The 20,487-nt window shown below is 43.8% G+C and overlaps 1 protein-coding gene and 1 long non-coding RNA gene across 12 annotated transcripts in view; one reads left to right on the top strand and one right to left on the bottom strand.

Moving 5' to 3' along the window:
* Window positions 1–20,487, top strand: part of CADPS (calcium dependent secretion activator) — a 389,708-nt gene that overhangs the window by 125,640 nt on the left and 243,581 nt on the right. The window lies entirely within an intron of this gene.
* LOC125640490 (uncharacterized) overlaps window positions 1–20,487 on the bottom strand; it is a 37,283-nt gene that overhangs the window by 10,272 nt on the left and 6,524 nt on the right. Inside the window, exons 2-3 of one of the 2 annotated variants that reach the window (XR_012669455.1) lie at window positions 799–981; window positions 502–717 (exon numbers count right to left, since the gene is read on the bottom strand). This is a non-coding gene — a long non-coding RNA (uncharacterized LOC125640490). Of the gene's footprint in view, window positions 1–501; window positions 718–798; window positions 982–20,487 lie in introns of those variants that run through there. The other variant, XR_007357793.2, reaches the window with a different exon arrangement.

The raw sequence follows: 20,487 nt of genomic DNA, 5'->3' as shown, positions 1-20,487 counted from the left end.
TAGGGAGGTGGTGTGACCTCTGTACATGGCAGTGGTGAGACCATTACTGGATACTGCATCCAGTTTTGGTGTCCATACCTCAAGAACAGGTTCAGAAAAAGAGTTTTAAGAGTGATTTGAGGTCTGGAAAACTTGCCATCTTTTGAAAGACTAAAGCAGCTCAAGCTATTTAATTTATCCAAGAGATGGTTACATGGTGACTTGATCATGGTCTAGGAGTACCTACATAGGAGAAGAGATTTCTGCTAGTAAATGGTTCTTTGATCTAACAGCCAGAGGCAAAGGAGAAGGCCAAAAATGGAGGGATCCACACTCAGAGAGAGAGAAAAGACCTACCAAACGAGACATTGATACACAGGAATAACGTATTAATCTGTGGTTTCAGAGTAGCAGCTGTGTTAGTCTGTATCCGCAAAAAGAAAAGGAGTACTTGTGGCACCTTAGAAACTAACAAATTTATTTGAGCGTAAGCTTTCGCGAACTAGGCATCAGTTCATGCTATCACAAAGAGTTCTTGTGGGGGATATTTTAATTAAACCCAACTTGTTTCCAACCTAGTAAATCGACTGCTGCATAATTCCACCCTTGTGTTGATTTCAGAGAGATCCTCAGTGAGAAGTCATTCTAAAGGAGAAGTCATTGGGCATTTCTGTTAGATTTTTGTTTGTGTTGATGGCACTGCTCTTTTCACTTTAGGAAAGGCACCATGAAGTGTTCCTAAACAGTAACAGATTGCTGTGTGAACACAAGGGCAAATACACAGGGAGTAAAGATCTCCTTTTAGACTGGAATACTAACCAGCTGCACCTCCTCCATGCCGAGTAGCTCTTTCCTGACTCTGTGATGAACACTTAGGTTCTCCGCTGTGCCCATTTTCCCCCACTCTCCATTTCTCTTCCTCTTCTCAGCTCATTTATCAGATACACCAGGAAACCTCTCAGTGAACCATGCTGTTTCCTCACACCATTCTGTTCTTTCTACCTGTAAAGGAGCACATTTGGCACAGATGTGAAAACTATGGTTTGGTGTAACAGTGCTACAGACAGATCCAGGAGGGTTGGAGCTGTGAAGTGTGTGCGTGTGTGTTTGTTTTCAAGTGGAATATGGAAAATGATTTTAAATGAATATTTGTTATATTTTAGGAACATACTATGCAGAGCATGCGTGTGTGACATTTATAATGCACGTGGCCTTCTGTTCTGGGCCAACCGTGGGGCAATCTTCTACAGACAATGGGTCAGAGTTTAAGGAGTGGCTGCACAAATGTCTGCGAAGCTGTTGGGGTGGGGAGCTCTGCCTCAGCTCTGATGGCAGGCAAGCCAAGGGCTGGGCTAAAGGCTGAGTGAGAGGGAAAAGATTGCCCAGTAGCTAGGGTGCTGGCCAGGGACTTGGGAGACCCAAGTTCAGTTTCGTGTTTTGCCACAGACTTCCTGTGTGACCTTGGCGAAATCCCTTAGTCTCTCTGTGCCTCAGTGCTGCATCTTTATAGCAGGGATATTGGCAGTGTGCTGAGGATAAATCCAGTAAAGAGTATGAGCTGCTCAGGTACGACAGTGAGCAGAGATCATCAGTATCTGTCCTTATGAAGAACCAGTGTTGGGGAACCCCCTACAGGAGGGGAGTGAGAGGCAGTTGCCGCTTCTCCAACCCTTAGACTGAACTTATGTAGCCTGCAGCCTACCTGTAAATTGTGGATAAACTGCATGTCTCCCATCTAGCCCTATTTGATCCTTTGCACAGGGCCCATTTACTGTGTTTGGGTCTGTGCTGGGAGGAGTGAATTTCACTTATTCACATTTGATGAAACTATATGTAGACACAATGAACATCAAAATGTACTCGGTGTGACCTGGTAGCTGTGGAATAAGCTAGGGGGTCTCCGTTCAGCAGACAGTTGCGAACTTTGGAAAAACCACCAACAAAAGAGGCCGCCGGAGAGAGTCTCGGAGCAAAGGCCACCTCGCCCCATTGGTGGAACTGTATGGAGAAGGTTTCTCATGCTGTACCTGCCCTGCAGACAAACAAGGGACCTTGACTTCCAGTGCTATCAGTGTGATGGGGGATGAAATGGAGGTGGCAATGGGAAAGGAAGGGTCCAACACGGAGGGAGGCCCTGTGGGAGGTAGGGTCTGTCTGTTGTGGTCCTGAGATTTTGGTGGCTCTGTGCCCTGATTAGGCTTAATTCATCCCCAAAAGTATCGTCGTTCTGCATTTTTCACACAATCCAGGTACTTATGATCATCTTGAAGGAAAAATAGCATCAAGCTGCGGATTTCTTTCCACTGTTCTTGGGCTATTGAGCAAAACTTCTCATGAAGCCATTAGAGAAAAATCACTTCCCACTGCAACCAAATTAAGGACATTTCAGATTTCAGGGACAGATTCTAACCACAGTTATCTCTATGGAAATCTGGAGTAAATCCATTTAAATCAATGGACATACTGTGAATTTACAGCAGTGTAGAGGTCGCCAGAATCTGTCTCTAAGATCTCAAACAATATTATACTGGTTGCATGGCTGTACAATGCAGACAACTTTCAACATATAAATATTAAGTTTCTTAGGACACTCTTGTAGTTTTAAAACATTCACACAACCTGTTTGTCAGAGTGTGCCACCTAAGTCATCTGATGCTGGTGGGTTCCATTAGTGACCGCTGGCCAAATGCCTTTTGGGTTTGACGAGCATGCATGTCTGTGTGAGTGTGTCATTGCTCAAAGAGCTCATCCATTAAATGGCTCCCTAATAAGGCAGGTACCTCTTTCTCTCTGGAGTTCCATGCAGCTACCGAAGCTACTGTGTTGCTAAAAAGCACAGTGGTGAAGGCAGTGGAGGTAAAATCTGTTAGATATGTGACTCCGAACCTGGACTGTGCTCATGCTGCTTACAGGAAGAGAATGATGGGTTTATTAGCAATAGCTGTCTTCACTACTCACGGAGGGCCCATTCTGGGTGCTGGCACAAGTGAGTAGGGTTTGTCACCCCCTTATTCTCTTGTGCAGGGGTGACACCACAGCTTCCTGTGTGCAGGGGGGAAGCAGTCTGCATGGACCCATTATGCCCCCGCATTGTGAAGATGGGAGGGGACTTGGTGGGGCTGAGTCAAGGCTCCGCCCCATGCCTTGTGGTGGAGTTACTGTTGCATTTGTGAGCCTGCCCGGCACTGGGTATATGCCTATCACAATTTACTCCCTCCTCAGAGTAGCAGGGAGATTGTGACTGCTTACACAGCGATGTGCTACCTCTTGCTGAAGGAAGATCCCAGATTGGTGTCCAGCCTTAAGAAAAGCTGCAGTCTTCATTTCTGGTTAAATTACGGCTTTTCTGTAAGCCCTGAGGGAGCATACCAGGAACCAGGTTATGATTTAGAGCCACAGTCTGATCCCCAGTTTTCCCCCTTGCTGTTGTAGGAGTATGTATTCTGTGGAGGTAGGTAATCTGGGCCAGCCATATACCTGGTGCAGATTACTTCCCCAGCTGGATGTGGGGCAGGGGCAGCCATTTCCTACCTGCTCCCTGCCCATTGCAAGAGGGGAAAATCAGTCCTCATCGAGGCTGCTCTCTTCTGCTGTTTCTGATGATATAAGCAGTGAGAGTTGGTATGTAAGCGAACACTTCAAACCCTGCTACTCCCGTGCATGGGTGTGAGCAATGCTCACAATCTGGCCCATAAGTAGTGTTCCATGTTTTCAGTTTTTATTTGTTTAAAAAAAATTACAGAAATTTTTCAGTGTTTATTTTCCAAACATTCCAAAAATCAGGGGAAATTACGGGGAAAAAGAAAAACTTTTGTAATATACACATTTGAAACTTTTTTAATGTACATATTGTGTCTCTCTCAAAGCTAGTAGTTTTTCCAGAAATCCTGGTTTGCATACAGTCGCATAATTTTCTTCAAAGTATGCTGAGCCTCTTGCTGTCTTGGAGGTAGTCCAACTTCAAAAAATATGCACTCTACATCAATACATCCAGGGCGTATACTCCAAGCTCACTGTGCCACTTTGCTGGAGTCAGAAAGTGTGTCTTGATGACCGTTCCAAAAAGCCAGCACATCCAGTTTCACATTGGCAGGGTTAGGCAAGTTCGTGTAAGTAGTATATTCCCCTTTCAGATCTGAAATTTCATCTCTAGTGGCAAATGGTTGAAACACTCTGGAATAATGGTTGTAGTCTGCTGCAAAATTCACCTTGAGGTGAAACACCTGGATGACATTCCAGAAAGAATCTTCGGCACCAAATACTTTGGGGTTCAGATTATGGGTCATGGTTGTCTCCCATTTTTCGCTGAGCGTTGTGTTTAAAGGTTTAGAATTTTTTTTTGTTTTCTCATGTTCCGGGGTGAAAAGGATTTCCAGATACAGTTGGGTTTTCTCATATGTTTCTCCTGCAGCTTTTGTTCTCAATTCAGCTGAGATTTTGGTTGTCAGGATCCAGTAAAGTCTGTATTGGCAACCATATTGGCAGTGGTCTGCGAAGATTCCACTGTTTTCTGTGTGCCATGTAGATTCCAAGTTTTTAACAATGAACATAAGCTCAGTATGCAGAATCTGACAGTCATTCTGGTTATTTGCCAGTCTCTTCAGAGTTTCTGCTTTAGAACCAACAAACTCAAGAGATCTAGGAGACTCATTAGTACAGTCCACGTGTTATTTACATGGCAGGGAGCAAAGTACAAGCTCATCCACCAATGTGGCACAACAGGGGTAGGTAATCAGCAGTTAGCTCTGGACTCGTCTCACACTGTGTAAAACAAAGCCTTCAACTTGTTTTGCGTGATTGAAAATGGCCCTTAATCCAATGATACAAGATTTCTCGTCTTTCATTTCTTCTGTAGCAGTAGCTGCTGACAGCGCAATGTTAATCAGATGAGCAGGACAGGACTGAGTTTAATCTTCCAGGAAAACTCAGCTATGAAGGAAGCAGAATCTGTGTTAGTTGTGGCCACATTTTTCCCAAGTTAGTTGGTACACCTCAAACCTGTCAGTTATTGACGTGTCAACAAAACGGGTGTCAGCAGAGGGAATGAATGTCACGTCAGCACAAAACAGTGCAGTTTTATTCACTTTGAAATAAAAAAATAAAACAAAAGGCCAAGAATCGGACGGTCCAAAGCATCAGGAGACTTGTCAAAAATCAGACTAGATGCCACATTTCCATCAATTCGTTCCATCAGTTTAGATACTAAAGCATTGCCATTTTCTTTCAGATACTTATGAGTGAGGTTGTCTGCATTAGGAAGGGGTTTTCCTGTTGGACAGTATTGCCGGACAAAGTCACCAGTAGGCCCTGCAGTTAACAGTGGTTGTCTGCGAAACAAAGATCATGCAAAAATTCATTAACACAATCGTGCTGTGTCCTCTCTTTCATTAAACCCCTGGCGAAAGCTCCTGATATTGACTGCTTAGCCCAAAGCTCACTTTCTTCCTTAAGCCTCTAGTGTTGCTTGCTTTTGACGTGCTCCTTTGTTCTGTCAGCTTAATACTCAATGCCGCAGAACTTGCGGTGCAATGCATCCTCTTCATTCCCATCTTTACTTTCCCTGAAGATTTCTAAGCACCGATTTTCTTGTTGGTATTAGGCCTAGATTTGCATTTTCACCCCATGTTTACCTTTTTACCTTATCTTATCTGTAGAGGATTGATTGATTAAATTCAGCACTGCACTAAACGGCTGCAAGAAGTAGGGGGTCAGCGTCTCCTTATAAGCCAGTCATAGCGCAATATTAACATGGTTTGATTTTTTTTCCCAACCTCCACCTTGTGTGTGTTCTGTTTTTTACACTGAGACACTGCTTCAGTCTCAGAGCTCTGGGACACAACAATCGTGTAAAGCATCAGTGCTTAACAAAAATAAGTACCCGGAAAAAAATGAGTGGAGTAAATCAGTAAAAACAGAACTCATTTCATTAAAAAAAAACCCTGGTAATTTATCAGTGAAAATCGGTAAAAACTGAAAACGTGGAACGCTACCCATTAGGTCATAGACACGTAATTTGATTTTATAATTCCCAGACCATTGTATGGGCACCTGTTTTGCTTCCATAGATCTAAATAAATAAACTACTTGAGACAAAGTGACCTGCGAAAGAAAAATGATTTCAGGTCGGCATTTCCTATTGGCATGCTACCACACTCTCCCAGCAAGCAGCAGCATTCAAAGGTATATGTCGTGCCACAGGGGTTTTAACTAGCTGATTGGCTACAGCAAAATACCGCGACAGCACTATCTGCACAGGATTACACGCCAGAGAAGAAGAAAGCTAAACCCCTGTGGAAAGGTTTTAACTGTTTTCTTTTTAATCTTGTGATTCTCTTTTAAAATGAGTGACTTAAAAATGCAACCAAAAATGCAAGAGATGGGTGAATACACTACACATATACAAGGCAAATCTGTACACGATAGGTAAACTGTGCTCTTTTGTCCCTAGTGCAGATCTCTGTTGCATATTCTGCACTCTTGCATACCCTGTCCCTGTGTAAAACTCACTCGCTGACCTCAATGCTAAGCTAAGCAAACATTCTGAGAACCAGGACTCCATCCCAAGAGGAAATGAAGGCGTTGCCTGGGGGCCTGGCCTATACTAAGCTGCAGGGAAAGAGAGTTAAAAGCCAGTGGAGGAAGAATTGACTTGTGAGTGAGAAACTGAGAGTCAGGACACCTGGGTTCTGTTTCCATTTCTGTCACAAATTCCTTGTCATGACAGAGATGAGGGCAGAACTCGTGACTGGAGCAGGCTGAGTCAGGTTACCGCGAGATCAGAGTCTGGGAAAGGCCAGAGGGTGGACTGAGAGTCAGATGTCAGGAGACCAGACCAGGTTACCAGAAAATCAGGGTCAGGCACTAGGTTATAGACAGCAATCGAAGAGCAGAGTGGAGGAGAGTCGAGGGTCGATTACAAGCAGGGGTCTGGAGCAGAGACAGGCGGGCAGTCTGTGTTGTTGCTCAGACAGCTTTCCATCATGGCTTCCTGGTTTAACTACTGGTATTGGCCAATCAGGGCTGCGAGGGACTGCCACTCCACTCCTGTTTGGAGGGACTTCCTGCTGAGCCCGGTCTCACAGGGTCCTCCTGTGGGAGCCCAGCCGAAGCTTCCTGTGGCGATGCAGAGGTGTCAGTGGCCCAGACCTCCCATGGTCCCACCTTCCACCCTGGCCGGTTCTTACACTCCTTGGGTGAGCCGCTTAACCTCTCTGGCCCAGATCCTCAAAGGTATTTAGGCACCTAATTTCCATTGAAATCAGGAATACCTTTGAGGCTCTAGGCCTCTGTGCCTCAATATCTTCCTCCGTAAGATGGGGATAACACTTACCGACCTCACAGGGCTGTTGCGAGGGTTGATTAATGTTTGTAAAGGGCTATAAAGGGTACTATACAAGTGCTGCATACAGTGGTATTAATTTTGTTTTAAAGAGCCATAAGCATTCAACGGTATGTTGGCTCAATCTGTCATCTTGAGGCAATTCTTAATCATGTGTTTCAATCTACCTCAGATACCTTAGCTATTTCCTAGTACTGTGAAAGCACTAGGCCTCCAGGATTTCAAGATAACAGCAGTGATTGTTTCCTTAACAAGCATTCTTTGCAAAAGGAAAAAGTGCTGTGAGTGCAAGTTATTTGCATACACACATGCGGAAAACAATTAGATAATTTGAAATGCTTTAATGTAACAATGCTCTTCATACAGCAGGCTATTAATGACAGTGAGATTGTTTGACTACATTTTCTGTTGCCATTACCTACTGTATCTCTATTTAAATTGGCTTATGTTAACAGCAAACCTATTTAACTCTGCAATCCTGAATTTTTAGTTAGTTTGCAACTGCAAATCACTTAGTGATATTTGTAATTATTTTGAATAAATATTTGTAACGTTGCTTAATATCTTCCATCAGACAAGAGGCAAAGAAATCTTGGAAATCAGAACGTTGTTGCCATTCTTTTCCTGGGTGGTATGAGATGGAGAAGCCTGACTGTTCTCTTGACAAAGGAACCTTTGCCTTATAGAGCTGATACATCAGAGATCAAGGTCAACAGAAAGAAAGGGAGTACTTGTGGCACCTTAGAGACTAACCAATTTATTTGAGCATAAGCTTTCGTGAGCTACAGCTCACTTCATCGGATACAAGGAGAATGATCACTTAAGATGAGCTGTTACCAGCAGGAGAGTGGGGTGGGGGACGAGAAAACCTTTTGAAGTATAATCAAGGTGGGCAATTTCCAGGAGTTAACAAGAACATCTGAGGAACAGTGCGGGGGGGGGGGAAATAAACAAGGGGAAATAGTTTTACTTTGTATAATGACTCAACCACTCCCAGTCTCTATTCAAGCCTAAGTTAATTGTATCCAATTTGCAAATTAATTCCAATTCAGCAGTCTCTCGTTGGAGTCTGTTTCTGAAGAGTTTTTGTTGAAGAATAGTCACTTTTAGGTCAGAAATCAAGTGACCAGAGAGATTGAAGTGTTCTCTGACTGGTTTATGAATGTTAGGTTTCAGAGTAACAGCTGTGTTAGTCTGTATTCGCAAAAAGAAAAGGAGTACTTGTGGCACCTTAGAGACTAACCAATTTATTTGAGCATAAGCTTTCGTGAGCTACAGCTCACTTCATCGGATGCCGTAGCTCTTTTTGCGAATACAGACTGACATGGCTGCTACTCTGAAAAAAGTTCAGAGTGTCTTTGCACAGCAGAGTCCATTAGATAAAGCCATCTCTGATATTATATATATCACAGTATCAAACACACTGAGCCTAGAGTTGGTTGTGCAGATTGAATTCAGTGGCTGTCTGGCCAGGGTGCACAAAATGAAGAACTTGGGCATAGCTGTAATTTAAATTGTTGGCTGAAGTGTACTGGATTATGCTTAGAGGCCTTGCAGGCCAAAAGAAGAACAGGCAATCCCCTTCCACTCCAGTATCCTAGTAAGACCCACTAGGTTCCCCAGACAGAAAAACATAACACCCCCAACCCCATTATTCCTCCCCTCACCCCAGCCAAGCTGACGCATGTTCATATTTTCTCTCTGGACGCTGGCAGTTCGGTGCTGCACTTTGTCATTCATCTAGGAAAAGCAGCACCAGCGTCTGTAAGGTGAATGAACAGTCCCAAGCAGTTTAAGTAATCACAGAACAGTGGTGGGCAACCTGCAGCCCACGGGCCACACGCGTCCCATCAGGGTCATCCACTGGCAGGCCGTGAGACAGTCTGTTTACGTTGACCGCCTGTAGGCACGGCCGCCTGCAGCTTCCAGTGGCCACGGTTTGTCGTTCCCAGCCAATGGGAGCTGCGGGCAGCCGTGCCCGCAGATGGTCAATGTAAACAACTTGTCTCGCGGCCAGCCAGCGGGTTACCTTGAGGGGACGCGTGTTGCCCACCACTGTCACAGAATCACAGAAATACAGGACTGGAAGAGATCTCGATAGGTCATCTAGTCCAGTCCCCTACACTGAGGGAGGACCAAGTAAACCTAGATCCTCCCTGACAGGTGTTTGTCTAACCTGTTCATAAGAACCTCCAGTGATAATTCCACAACCTCCCTAGGCAACTTGTTCCAGAGTTTAACTACCCTGACAGTTAGGAAGTTTTTCTCAACGTCTGACCTAAATCTCCCTTGCTGCAATTTAAGCCCCATTATGTCTTGTCCTGTAATGTTCCCTTGTTTTGTGTTTTTCCATTGAAATCATGTGTGAACTTACTAATTCAGACACTTCCTGGCACTGTTTATTTCTGAAGCCCTGAAGGAGGCAAACAGAGCCTGCCTCATTCCCTGCCTTTGAGGCAGCAAAATCATGGGCCACACACCCAGGCTGTTTTCTCTCCTCTCTCCCCCTCCCCACCATAGCATCACCACCTGGGATATGGCACTGTTTGCACTGAATGTGAAGCAGAGTCAGAACTGGGTGTCATCTGTGCCCTGTTGGAAATTCCACCAGCTTTCCTAATGGTGTCATGCTGGGGGAGAGAGAATCTCGAGACCTTAAGCAAGTGAGTAACCCACTCAAGTCAGTGGGGCTACTGGCATGCTTAAAGCTAGGCACTTAATTAATAACCTACTGACCCAGCATCTCAGTCAGAGGGTTTCAGTAGTGGAAGAATATTTATCCATAACCACCATCTGGGTTTGGTCTGAGGGGAAGGCCTGAGTCACTTCAGGGGATGTCCATGCCTGTTAGTTTGAAAAGCTGACCCTGTGTGTTACCCTCTGATTGTGAGGTTTCAGAATTTCAAAAATGGGACAGTGGGTAACTGTTGGCCAGTTGCCATAGTATCCGTCAGACGAGGAACCATCCACAATGCTCCTTTGACGTAACAGAAGTCAAGTAATAGTGATAAAACATTAGCACGGTGCCAGCATTTCCAGCTTCACAAATGTGTTTGTGTAATGATCATCACATTGGTCATAACTGGGGATTGAACCCCAGGCCTCCATCCTCCACAGCTTGTGCTAAAGGCCTTGTCACTTAGATGAGAACTAAGCAGTCATATCCTCTGTGGGTCAGGCACATAGGGGGATGCATTGAACAGTGGGTTACACTTACTTTGCTTCCATTTTTGTTGTCAATACGTGCTTCTGCTCTGCAGAGGCCTCCATCTTCATGCCAAAGCATTTTGTTCCACTGATGAAGCAATATGGTTTTATATATATGTGTAACAACATGCGCAAGATAATCAGATTGCTTGTTGGCTGTCCTCTTTGCTGGTGAAAGTTTATTATTCAGCCAGTCAGGAGCAAATGTATCATAGAAGGTGCAGGACCCCCACTGGAGAACTTGTCTCATCAGCTGAAGGAACTTTTCCATTTCCAGTACCTCCTACCTCTAACATACCCTACTCTTTTTAAGACGGGCTTCTTCTAAACGTGCTATGTTTTTTGTCCTATGTTCTCCTGTTCCAACCGCCCCCCCTTGTTACCTCTGTGTCTCCCCCCCCTCCCTTGTTACCTCTGTGTCCAGTTCAACTCTCTTCATATCCTTACTCTTAATGCTAATGCCAGACCACCTTGGGATGTTATCACATAGCGTTAAACTACATCTGACAGCCTCTTTTCAATCCAGCCCCACATCCGGTGGAATGCATTCATATTGTGTTAGTCTTCCAGAGAATGTAGCATTTCTAGTTTTGATTCTGATAGGACAGTATGTGTGGATTACTTTTTTGTTTTAGCCCTGATCAGAGCCCTCTGTTTCTGGTGGTTGGAACCTTCATCAGATAATTCCTAATTTTAGACTAATATGCAAACTGTTTAAAAAAAATTGTAACCCTACACTGTCACAGGACCACTCTCTCCTATTTTAGCATAAATGTCTTGGCTGTCCCATAACATTTATTTTTTAAGTGCTTTGGCTTTACTTCAACATTTGCATAACAGCAGGAGACCTTTATCCCAGGAAAATATTCTATCCCTTGATATTGTCTCTCAACAATAAATATATTTTTCAACATTAAGTGTGTAGTCTTTTTTCACTTAAATTTCTGAGTTCAAGGGTGTGTTCAGAGTAGGCAAAGGGAAGGATAACAACTCAACCAGTGCCATTTCTTTCATTGGTCAGATAACGTCTGGAAAAAAATAAGGGCTTTTGTGAAAACCACAATATGAAGCTGGTGCAGTAGGTAATCAAATTCTATTGTTGTGGTTAATAATATTGCTTCTGTTAGAACTGGAAAATTACGTCCTACCTAAATTTAACTAAAACTTTGGAATGCTGTGAAATCTCAGCAAGCCCTCAGAAGAGAACTCAGAGGAAGATAAAGTAATCATTTTTAATTGGCATTATGAAAGTTTTTTGTTCTGATTATTATTATCTTGATGAAAGGCGCTTATAAATTCAGTGTCTCTGCTCTGAAATTAGATAAATGATATTTGTTGTTTGTATGAATGTAACAACCATATTGGGTCAGACCACTGACTTTTCAAACTCTGGGTCATGTCCCCGCAGGGTTAGCTGCTGGCTGACCGGAGACACTTTGTTTACGTGCGGCATATGCCAATGGGAGCTGTGGGAAGTGTGAAGTACTTCCTTTTGTTTGTTTTTAAACCTGCTGCCTATTAATTTCATTGGATGACCCCTAATTCTTGTGTTATGTGAAGGGATAAATAACACTTCCCTAGTCACTTTCTCCACACCAGTCATGATTTTATGGACCTCTATCATATCCCACCCGCCTCCGATCATCTCTTTTCTAAGATGAACAAGTCCGTCTTTTTAATCTCTCCTCATATGGAAGCTGTTCTATACCCCTCATCATTTTCATTCTCCTTCTCTGAACCTTTTCACTTCGAACGAATCTTTTTTCAGATGGAACAGCCAGAATGGCTCACAGAGTTCATGGTGTGAGTGTGGATTTCTATGGCAGCATTATGATTTTTTCGTCTTATTATGCATCCCTTACCTAATGGTTCCTAACATTCAGTTAGCTTTTTTGACTGCCGCTGCACATTGCGTGGATGTTTTCCGAGAGCTATCTACAATGACTCCAAGATCTTTCTTGAGTGATAACAGCTGATTTAGACCCCATCGTTTTGTATGTATACTTGGAATTGTTTTCTAGTGTGCATCACTTTGTACTTATCTACATTGAATTTTATCTGCCATTTTGTTGCCTAGTCACCCAGTTGTATGAGATCCTCTTGTGATACAAGATACCAGATGACGTGACATAAGGAACAAATGCCACTGCTCCCACTTCAGACTCTGGTCTAGTGGATACGTTTGCTGGAGCAGCTGCTGGTGCTGTCTGTATTTGTGCCTCGTATTTTACTGGCTGCACTAAAACCACCAATTGTAGGTGTGCAGCGAGAATCTAGCCCCACATGTAAAACAAGCATAAAAGACTGGCCTGTCATCAGTCACTTTCTTGGAATACCCACCTGCTGAAGTGAAAAAACAGATTGACAGAACCAGTAGAGTACCCAGAAGTCACCTACTACAGGACAGGCCCAACAAAGAAAATAAGAGAACTCTACTAGCTGTCACCTTCAGCCCCCAGCTAAAACCTCTCCAGCGCATCATCAAAGATTTACAACCTATCCTGAAAAATGATCCCTCACTCTCACAGATCTTGGGAGACAGAGCAGTCCTCACTTACAGACAGCCCCCCAACCTGAAGCAAATACTCTCCAGCAACCACACAACAGAACCACTAACCCAGGAACCTATCCTTGCAACAAAGCCCGATGCCAACTGTGTCCACATATTTATTCAAGTGACACCGTCATAGGACCTAATCACATTAGCCATGCCATCAGAGGCTCGTTTACCTGCACATCTACCAATGTGATATATGCCAGCAATTCCCCTCTGTCATGTACATTGGCCAAACTGGACAGTCTCTATGCAAAAGAATAAATGGACACAAATCTGACATCAGGAATCATAACATTCAAAAACCGGTAGGAGAATGCTTCAGCCTCTCTGGCCACTCAGTAAAAGATTTAAGGGTGGCAATTTTGCAACAGAAAAGCTTCAAAAACAGACTCCAATGAGAAACTGCTGAGCTTGAATTAGTATGCAAACTGGATACCATTAATCTGGGTTTGAACAGAGACTGGGAGTGGCTGGGTCATTACACACATTGAATCTATTTCCCCATGTTAAGTATCCTCACACCTTCTTGTCAACTGTCTAAATGGGCCATCTTGATTATCGCCACAAAAATTTTTTTTCTCCTGCTGATAATAGCTCATCTTAGTTAATTAGCCTCTCACAGTTTGTATGGCAACTTCCACCTTCTCTGTGTATGTATGTGTATGTATATATACTACTTACTATATGTTCCATTCTATGCATCTGATGAAGTGGGCTGTAGCCCACGAAAGCTTATGCTCTAATAAATTTGTTAGCCTCTAAGGCGCCACAAGTACTCCTGTTCTTTTTGCGGATACGGACTAACACAGCTGCTACTCTGAAACCTTTCTTGGAATTGTCACTGTGATGGATGGTGGCTGGCAGGTGTGTTGTAAAGGAGATATGGTTGATAGTGGTGGCAAGTGCTGGGGGAATACTTCTGCGAAGGACCTAACTATCACCTTCTGAACACCACTCTTTGCTACTTAAGAAATGAAGTGTAATCCAAATGTCAAGCTGAGTCCAACTCATTATTGGTGGTAGGGATCATACACATCATATGATCATTGAAGAATAGTGATGTTGCTAGTGGCAATAAGATGAGAGGGGAAATGCTAATGGATGAGGTGTGGGGTCACATGATGGCCAGACATGCAGATGATTGGTCAGAGTGGGACAGTGAGTTGGGCGGCTTAACTTACTGCTTCAAATAACCAGAAATCCTATTGCATAATATTCATAAGGAGAAGCATCCATGCATTTTGCTCTGCTGCAGTGGTTTCTTCACACACTGGGTTCCAATAGCAGTATTTCTTGATATGTGGCCAAATCCTGATGTCATTACTTGGGGCTTTTGCACTTGTTTAACTTAAGGTGTGATTTCAAACTGATTTAATTTAAAAAAATGGTGCAGGGCTTGCCTACACAGAAACTATTACTGGTTTAATTAAACCAGTGTAGTGAAATTGGTTTAGTTAAGCCAGTGCTAACCCTAGTGTAAATAGTCTTACTTAAACCTGTTCCCAGTTGACTTAAGCTAAGCCAAAAAAGGCAGTCTTCTACCACAGTAAGAGCATCGACATGGGTTTGGACTAGTTTAACTGTATCACACCTTTGGTTATACCAGTGCAACTTTCCTGTGTAAACAAAGTCTTATTTCAGTTTATGCCAGAAAGTGATGGAGTGGACTAGGCCCAGAGGCCCCCTGCTAGAGGCCTCAGGATCCTTCCACACCCATTCCAGGAAAACAGTAGTAGAGGAGTCCTCCAAGCTGCATAGAGAGGCTGCATGGGATGCTGGGAAAAGCTGCGAAGGGTAGCCAATCCGAGGGTTGCAGGCTACTGTAAAAGGAGCTGTGGTGCAGACCAGAGTCAGTTGCTGCTTGGAGCTTGAGGAGTGAAGGGAGTGCTCCGGTGATGCCGCCATCCTTCAGACGGCTAGGCAGATCAGTGCTGGCAAGGACCAGAGGAATGAGAGAGCCCCTGACTGGCTGCTGGACCTGAACGTAGAAAGGACCTGAGGTGAGGGTGAAGTATTGGTGAAGGCTGAAGCCCCAGGGAAGTGGCCCAGAGAACTGAAAGCAGTTTAGTTAAAGGTACATGGAGGCAGATGGCTGCTATTCTTCAGGTCCCTGGGCTGGGACCCAGAGTAGTAGGAGGGCCGCTGTGGAAGTGACCTACAATTGGACAGTAATAAACCCCCAGAAGGGGATCTGAACTGTTAGGAGACCAAACAGACCAGAGTGGGCGAAGAGCCTCTAGGGAGGAAGCCCTGGGGGCACAGCTCCCTACCAGGGCCAGGAGCGCTTAAAGGCTTTGTTGGGCTAATACCCTGAAAGGGGTCTGAGTTGTGTCCCATATAATCAGAAACTGCCAGAGAAGCTGCCAGAAGGGGTCACCACAGACTGAAAAAGGAATGGCAGACACACCCCCGAATAAGGGGGTGCTTGCGAGAGGTGGGTATCACCCTGTTACATAGACCTGTTTTGGTTTTAGTTTAAATCTGTTCCTAATCTATTAGAAATTGACTTAATCAAAATAAGCCTGGTTTAAACTGAAATAAGAATATTCACCCTGCCTTCTGCACCACTTTAATGAAACCATTTTAAAATCTAATTCAATAAAGTAAAACAATGCAACTTTCTTCTGTACTCATGGCTTCAGTTCTCACGGCAATGGACGGAAATTTTGCTACGGATTTGTCTGGGAGCAGGATCAGGCTCTCAGTCCTTATCCATCTTATAAACCTATTTTGCAGTGTTTCTAGTGGACCTGGGGCCAACCCAGCTGCTTTGGCTTCCATCTCTTTCAATCGGCCCTATTGACAATGGCAGGAGGAATACAAATAGCTGACAAATAGCACTTGTTAACTGATGTTGCTTGCACGTCACTTCTGTGCGTATTAAAACAAAACAATGCTTATTGCATTTTGTTAATCAATGACAGAAAGAGGGGTTTGAAGACAGCAAACAATTTGAATATGGAACATTCTTTCTAAAGGGATATAAGAACAGCCATACTGGGTCAGATCAGTGGTCCATATAGCCCAGTATCCTGTCTTCTGACAGTGGCCAGTGCCAGATGCTTCAGAGGGAATGAACAGAACAGGGCAATTTTCAAGTGACCCATCCAGTCCCAGCTTCTGACAATCAGAGGCTTAAGAATACCGAGAACATGGGATTGGATACCTGACCATATTGGCTAATAGCTATTGATTGACCTATTCTCCATGAACTTACCTAGTTTTTTTTTTTTAACCCAGTTATACTTTTGGCCTTCACAACATCCCCTGGTAATGAGGTCCACATTTTGACTGTACATTGGGTGAAGCAGTATTTCCTTATGTTTTGTTTTAAATTTGCTGGATATTGATTTCCCCAGGTCCTTGTTATGTGAAGGGGTAGATAACGCTTTTTCTCCACACCATTCATGATTTTATAGACCTCTATCATATCTCTCCATCAGTCATCTCTTTTCTAAGAGTAACAATCCCGGTCTTTTTAATCTCTCTTCATATAGAAGTTGTTCCGTACCCGTAATAATTTTTTTTGCCCTTCTCTACACCTTTTCCAATTCTAATGTATCTTCACTGAGATACAGAACCAGAACAGCATGCGGTATTCAAGATGTGGGCCTACCATGGATTTATATAGTAGTACTATGATAATTTTTTGTCTCATTATGTATTCCTTTCCTAATGGATCCTAACATTGTCTGCTTTTTTTTTGACGAGCACTACACATTAAGCAGATGTTTTCAGAGAGCTATCCACGATGATTCCAAGATTTCTTTCTTGAGTGGTTGATTTAGACACCATCATTTTGTATGTATAGTTGGGATTACGTTTTTAAGTGTGCATTACTTTGCATTTATCAGCAGTGAATTTCATCTGCCATTTTGTTGCCCAGTCACCCAGCTTTGTGACTCTTCGCAGTCTGCTTTGGACTTTACCATCTTGAGTACTCCTGTATGGTCTACAACCTTTGCCACCTCACTGTTTGCCCCTTTTTCCAGATCATTTATGAATACGTTGAACATCACAAGTCCCTGTACAGATCTGTAGGGGGCCCTGCTATTTACCTCTCTCCACTGTGAAAACTGAACATTTATTCCTAATTTTGGTTTTTCGATCTTTTTAACCAGTTACTGATCCGTGAGAGGATCTTCCCTCTTCTCCTATGATGGATTACTTTAAGAGGCTGTGATGAGGGATCCTGTCAAAAGCTTTCTGAAATTCAAAAAACACTGTATCCACTAGATCACCTTTGTCCATATGTTTGTTGACCCCCTCAAAGAATTCTAATAGAGTGGTGAGACATGATTTTCCTTTTCAAAAAGTCGAGTTGACTCTTCCCTAATATATTGTGTTCATCTGTGTCTGATCATTTTCGTTTTTACTATAGTTTCATCCAATTTGCCTAATACTGAAGTTAGGCTTGCCAGCCTGTAATTACCAGGATCTCCTTTAGAGCCTTTTTAGAAAATTGATGTTACATTTGCTATCCTTCAGTCACTTGGTATAGAGGCTGATTTTTAAAAGAGAGATTACATACTACGGTTGGTAGTTTTAAAGGAACACAAACACGAAACTGTAGAACTCTTGGGTGAGTACCATCTGGTCCTGGTGACTTATTACTGTTTTGTTTTTTTTGTATCGATTTGTTCCAAAACCACCTCTATTGACATCTCAATCTGGGACGGTTCCTCAGATTTGTCACCTAAAAAGAATGGCTCAGGTGTGAGAATCTCCCTCACATCCTCTGCAATGAAGATCAATGCAAATAATCATTTAGCTTCTCCACAGGTGCTCGTTTAGCACCTTGATTGTCCAGTAGCCCGACTGATTGTTTGGCAGACTTCCTGCTTCTGTTGTACTTAAAAAAATTTCTGTTTAGTTTTGTGTCTTTTGCTAGTTGCTCTTACACGTCTTCAGGGCCTTTTTAAGAAAGGTCAGATTTTAGACCTAAGCAAATTGAGAGGGGTTTTTTTTAATGTAGAACTGTGTGAAGTCTGAATGGTTCACTCAAAGCACATAGAATCATAGAATCATAGAATATCAGGGTTGGAAGGGACCCCAGAAGGTCATCTAGTCCAACCCCCTGCTCAAAGCAGGACCAATTCCCAGTTAAATCATCCCAGCCAGGGCTTTGTCAAGCCTGACCTTAAAAACCTCTACGGAAGGAGATTCTACCACCTCCCTAGGTAACGCATTCCAGTGTTTCACTACCCTCTTAGTGAAAAAGTTTTTCCTAATATCCAATCTAAACCTCCCCCACTGCAACTTGAGACCATTACTCCTCGTTCTGTCATCTGCTACCATTGAGAACAGTCTAGAGCCATCCTCTTTGGAACCCCCTTTCAGGTAGTTGAAAGCAGCTATCAAATCCCCCCTCATTCTTCTCTTCTGCAGGCTAAACAATCCCAGCTCCCTCAGCCTCTCCTCATAACTCATGTGTTCCAGACCCCTAATCATTTTTGTTGCCCTTCGCTGGACTCTCTCCAATTTATCCACATCCTTCTTGAAGTGTGGGGCCCAAAACTGGACACAGTACTCCAGATGAGGCCTCACCAATGTCGAATAGAGGGGAACGATCACGTCCCTCGATCTGCTTGCTATGCCCCTACTTATACATCCCAAAATGCCATTGGCCTTCTTGGCAACAAGGGCACACTGCTGACTCATATCCAGCTTCTCGTTCACTGTCACCCCTAGGTCCTTTTCCGCAGAACTGCTGCCTAGCCATTCGGTCCCTAGTCTGTAGCTGTGCATTGGGTTCTTCCGTCCTAAGTGCAGGACCCTGCACTTATCCTTATTGAACCTCATCAGATTTCTTTTGGCCCAATCCTCCAATTTGTCTAGGTCTTTCTGTATCCTATCCCTCCCCTCCAGCGTATCGACCACTCCTCCCAGTTTAGTATCATCCGCAAATTTGCTGAGAGTGCAATCCACACCATTCTCCAGATCATTTATGAAGATATTGAACAAAACCGGCCCCAGGACCAACCCTTGGGGTACTCCACTTGATACCGGCTGCCAACTAGATATGGAGCCATTGATCACTACCCGTTGAGCCCGACAATCTAGCCAGCTTTCTACCCACCTTATAGTGCATTCATCCAGCCCATACTTCCTTAACTTGCTGACAAGAATACTGTGGGAGACCGTGTCAAAAGCTTTGCTAAAGTCAAGAAACAATACATCCACTGCTTTCCCTTCATCCACAGAACCAGTAATCTCATCATAAAAGGCGATTAGATTAGTCAGGCATGACCTTCCCTTGGTGAATCCATGCTGGCTGTTCCTGATCACTTTCCTCTCATGCAAGTGCTTCAGGATTGATTCTTTGAGGACCTGCTCCATGATTTTTCCAGGGACTGAAGTGAGGCTGACTGGCCTGTAGTTCCCAGGATCCTCCTTCTTCCCTTTTTTAAAGATTGGCACTACATTAGCCTTTTTCCAGTCATCCGGGACTTCCCCGGTTCGCCACGAGTTTTCAAAGATAATGGCCAATGGCTCTGCAATCACAGCCGCCAATTCCTTCAACACTCTCGGATGCAATTCGTCCGGCCCCATGGACTTGTGCACGTCCAGCTTTTCTAAATAGTCCCTAACCACCTCTATCTCCACAGAGGGCTGGCCATCTCTTCCCCATTTTGTGATGCCCAGCGTAGCAGTCTGGGAGCACATACGTAAGTGAATGAGGGATATGAAAATATTTACATCTTTCATGAACAGCAACCTAAATGGGGGCACTCTGCTTGCTGAGGTTTCGACCTCTAGAACATCAATTCTCCTGAACTCTCTAACATTAACGCTACAGAATTAGAAACCTGGCCAGATCCCCCTCTCTCAGAGGCAGATCCCCCTCTCTCAGGTTGAATGTGAAGGCATCCTTCCAGTCAGTGGCCACATTTGGAGAATGGCCGTCTTTGGGGTTCTCAAGCTAGGATGATAGAATCCATTTATGTGTATGTAATCTCCATGGATACCTCAGATCAGTTGCTGACCAGCTGAAGAGAAATTTGAAGGCCAAGGGCTACATTTTTTGGTGGTCTTTATGCAGGCTTTGCAAAAGGAGGAGACCCTTCATTCTTCTGTAGCCTGATCTATAGTATGGATTACTTTGACTAATTACCCACCCCAATGTGAGGGTTTACACCTACGTTAATCTGTGAGGGTTCCACCTCAAGATTGAGAGGTTCCCAGTAGAAGGGGAACCCCATGGTGCACAACAAAGTCTACACAGTACTCTTTGTGTAATTACTTTTAGTAGCCAGACACAGACACACACTCACTGCAATCTAGTCAAGGAGAGAGAACAATACACGGTGTTTAGCATTTGCATTGCTTGTGCTGTCCCTTGTGGAGAAACCCAGAGAGTCAGTCATTATCATCATCATTCTTCCCACCACCAGTTGTCATCCTG

Source organism: Caretta caretta, chromosome 7 (assembly GCF_965140235.1).
Source record: "Caretta caretta isolate rCarCar2 chromosome 7, rCarCar1.hap1, whole genome shotgun sequence".
Lineage (NCBI taxonomy): Eukaryota > Metazoa > Chordata > Testudines > Cheloniidae > Caretta > Caretta caretta.
This window is presented reverse-complemented; position numbering and strand designations above follow the sequence as displayed.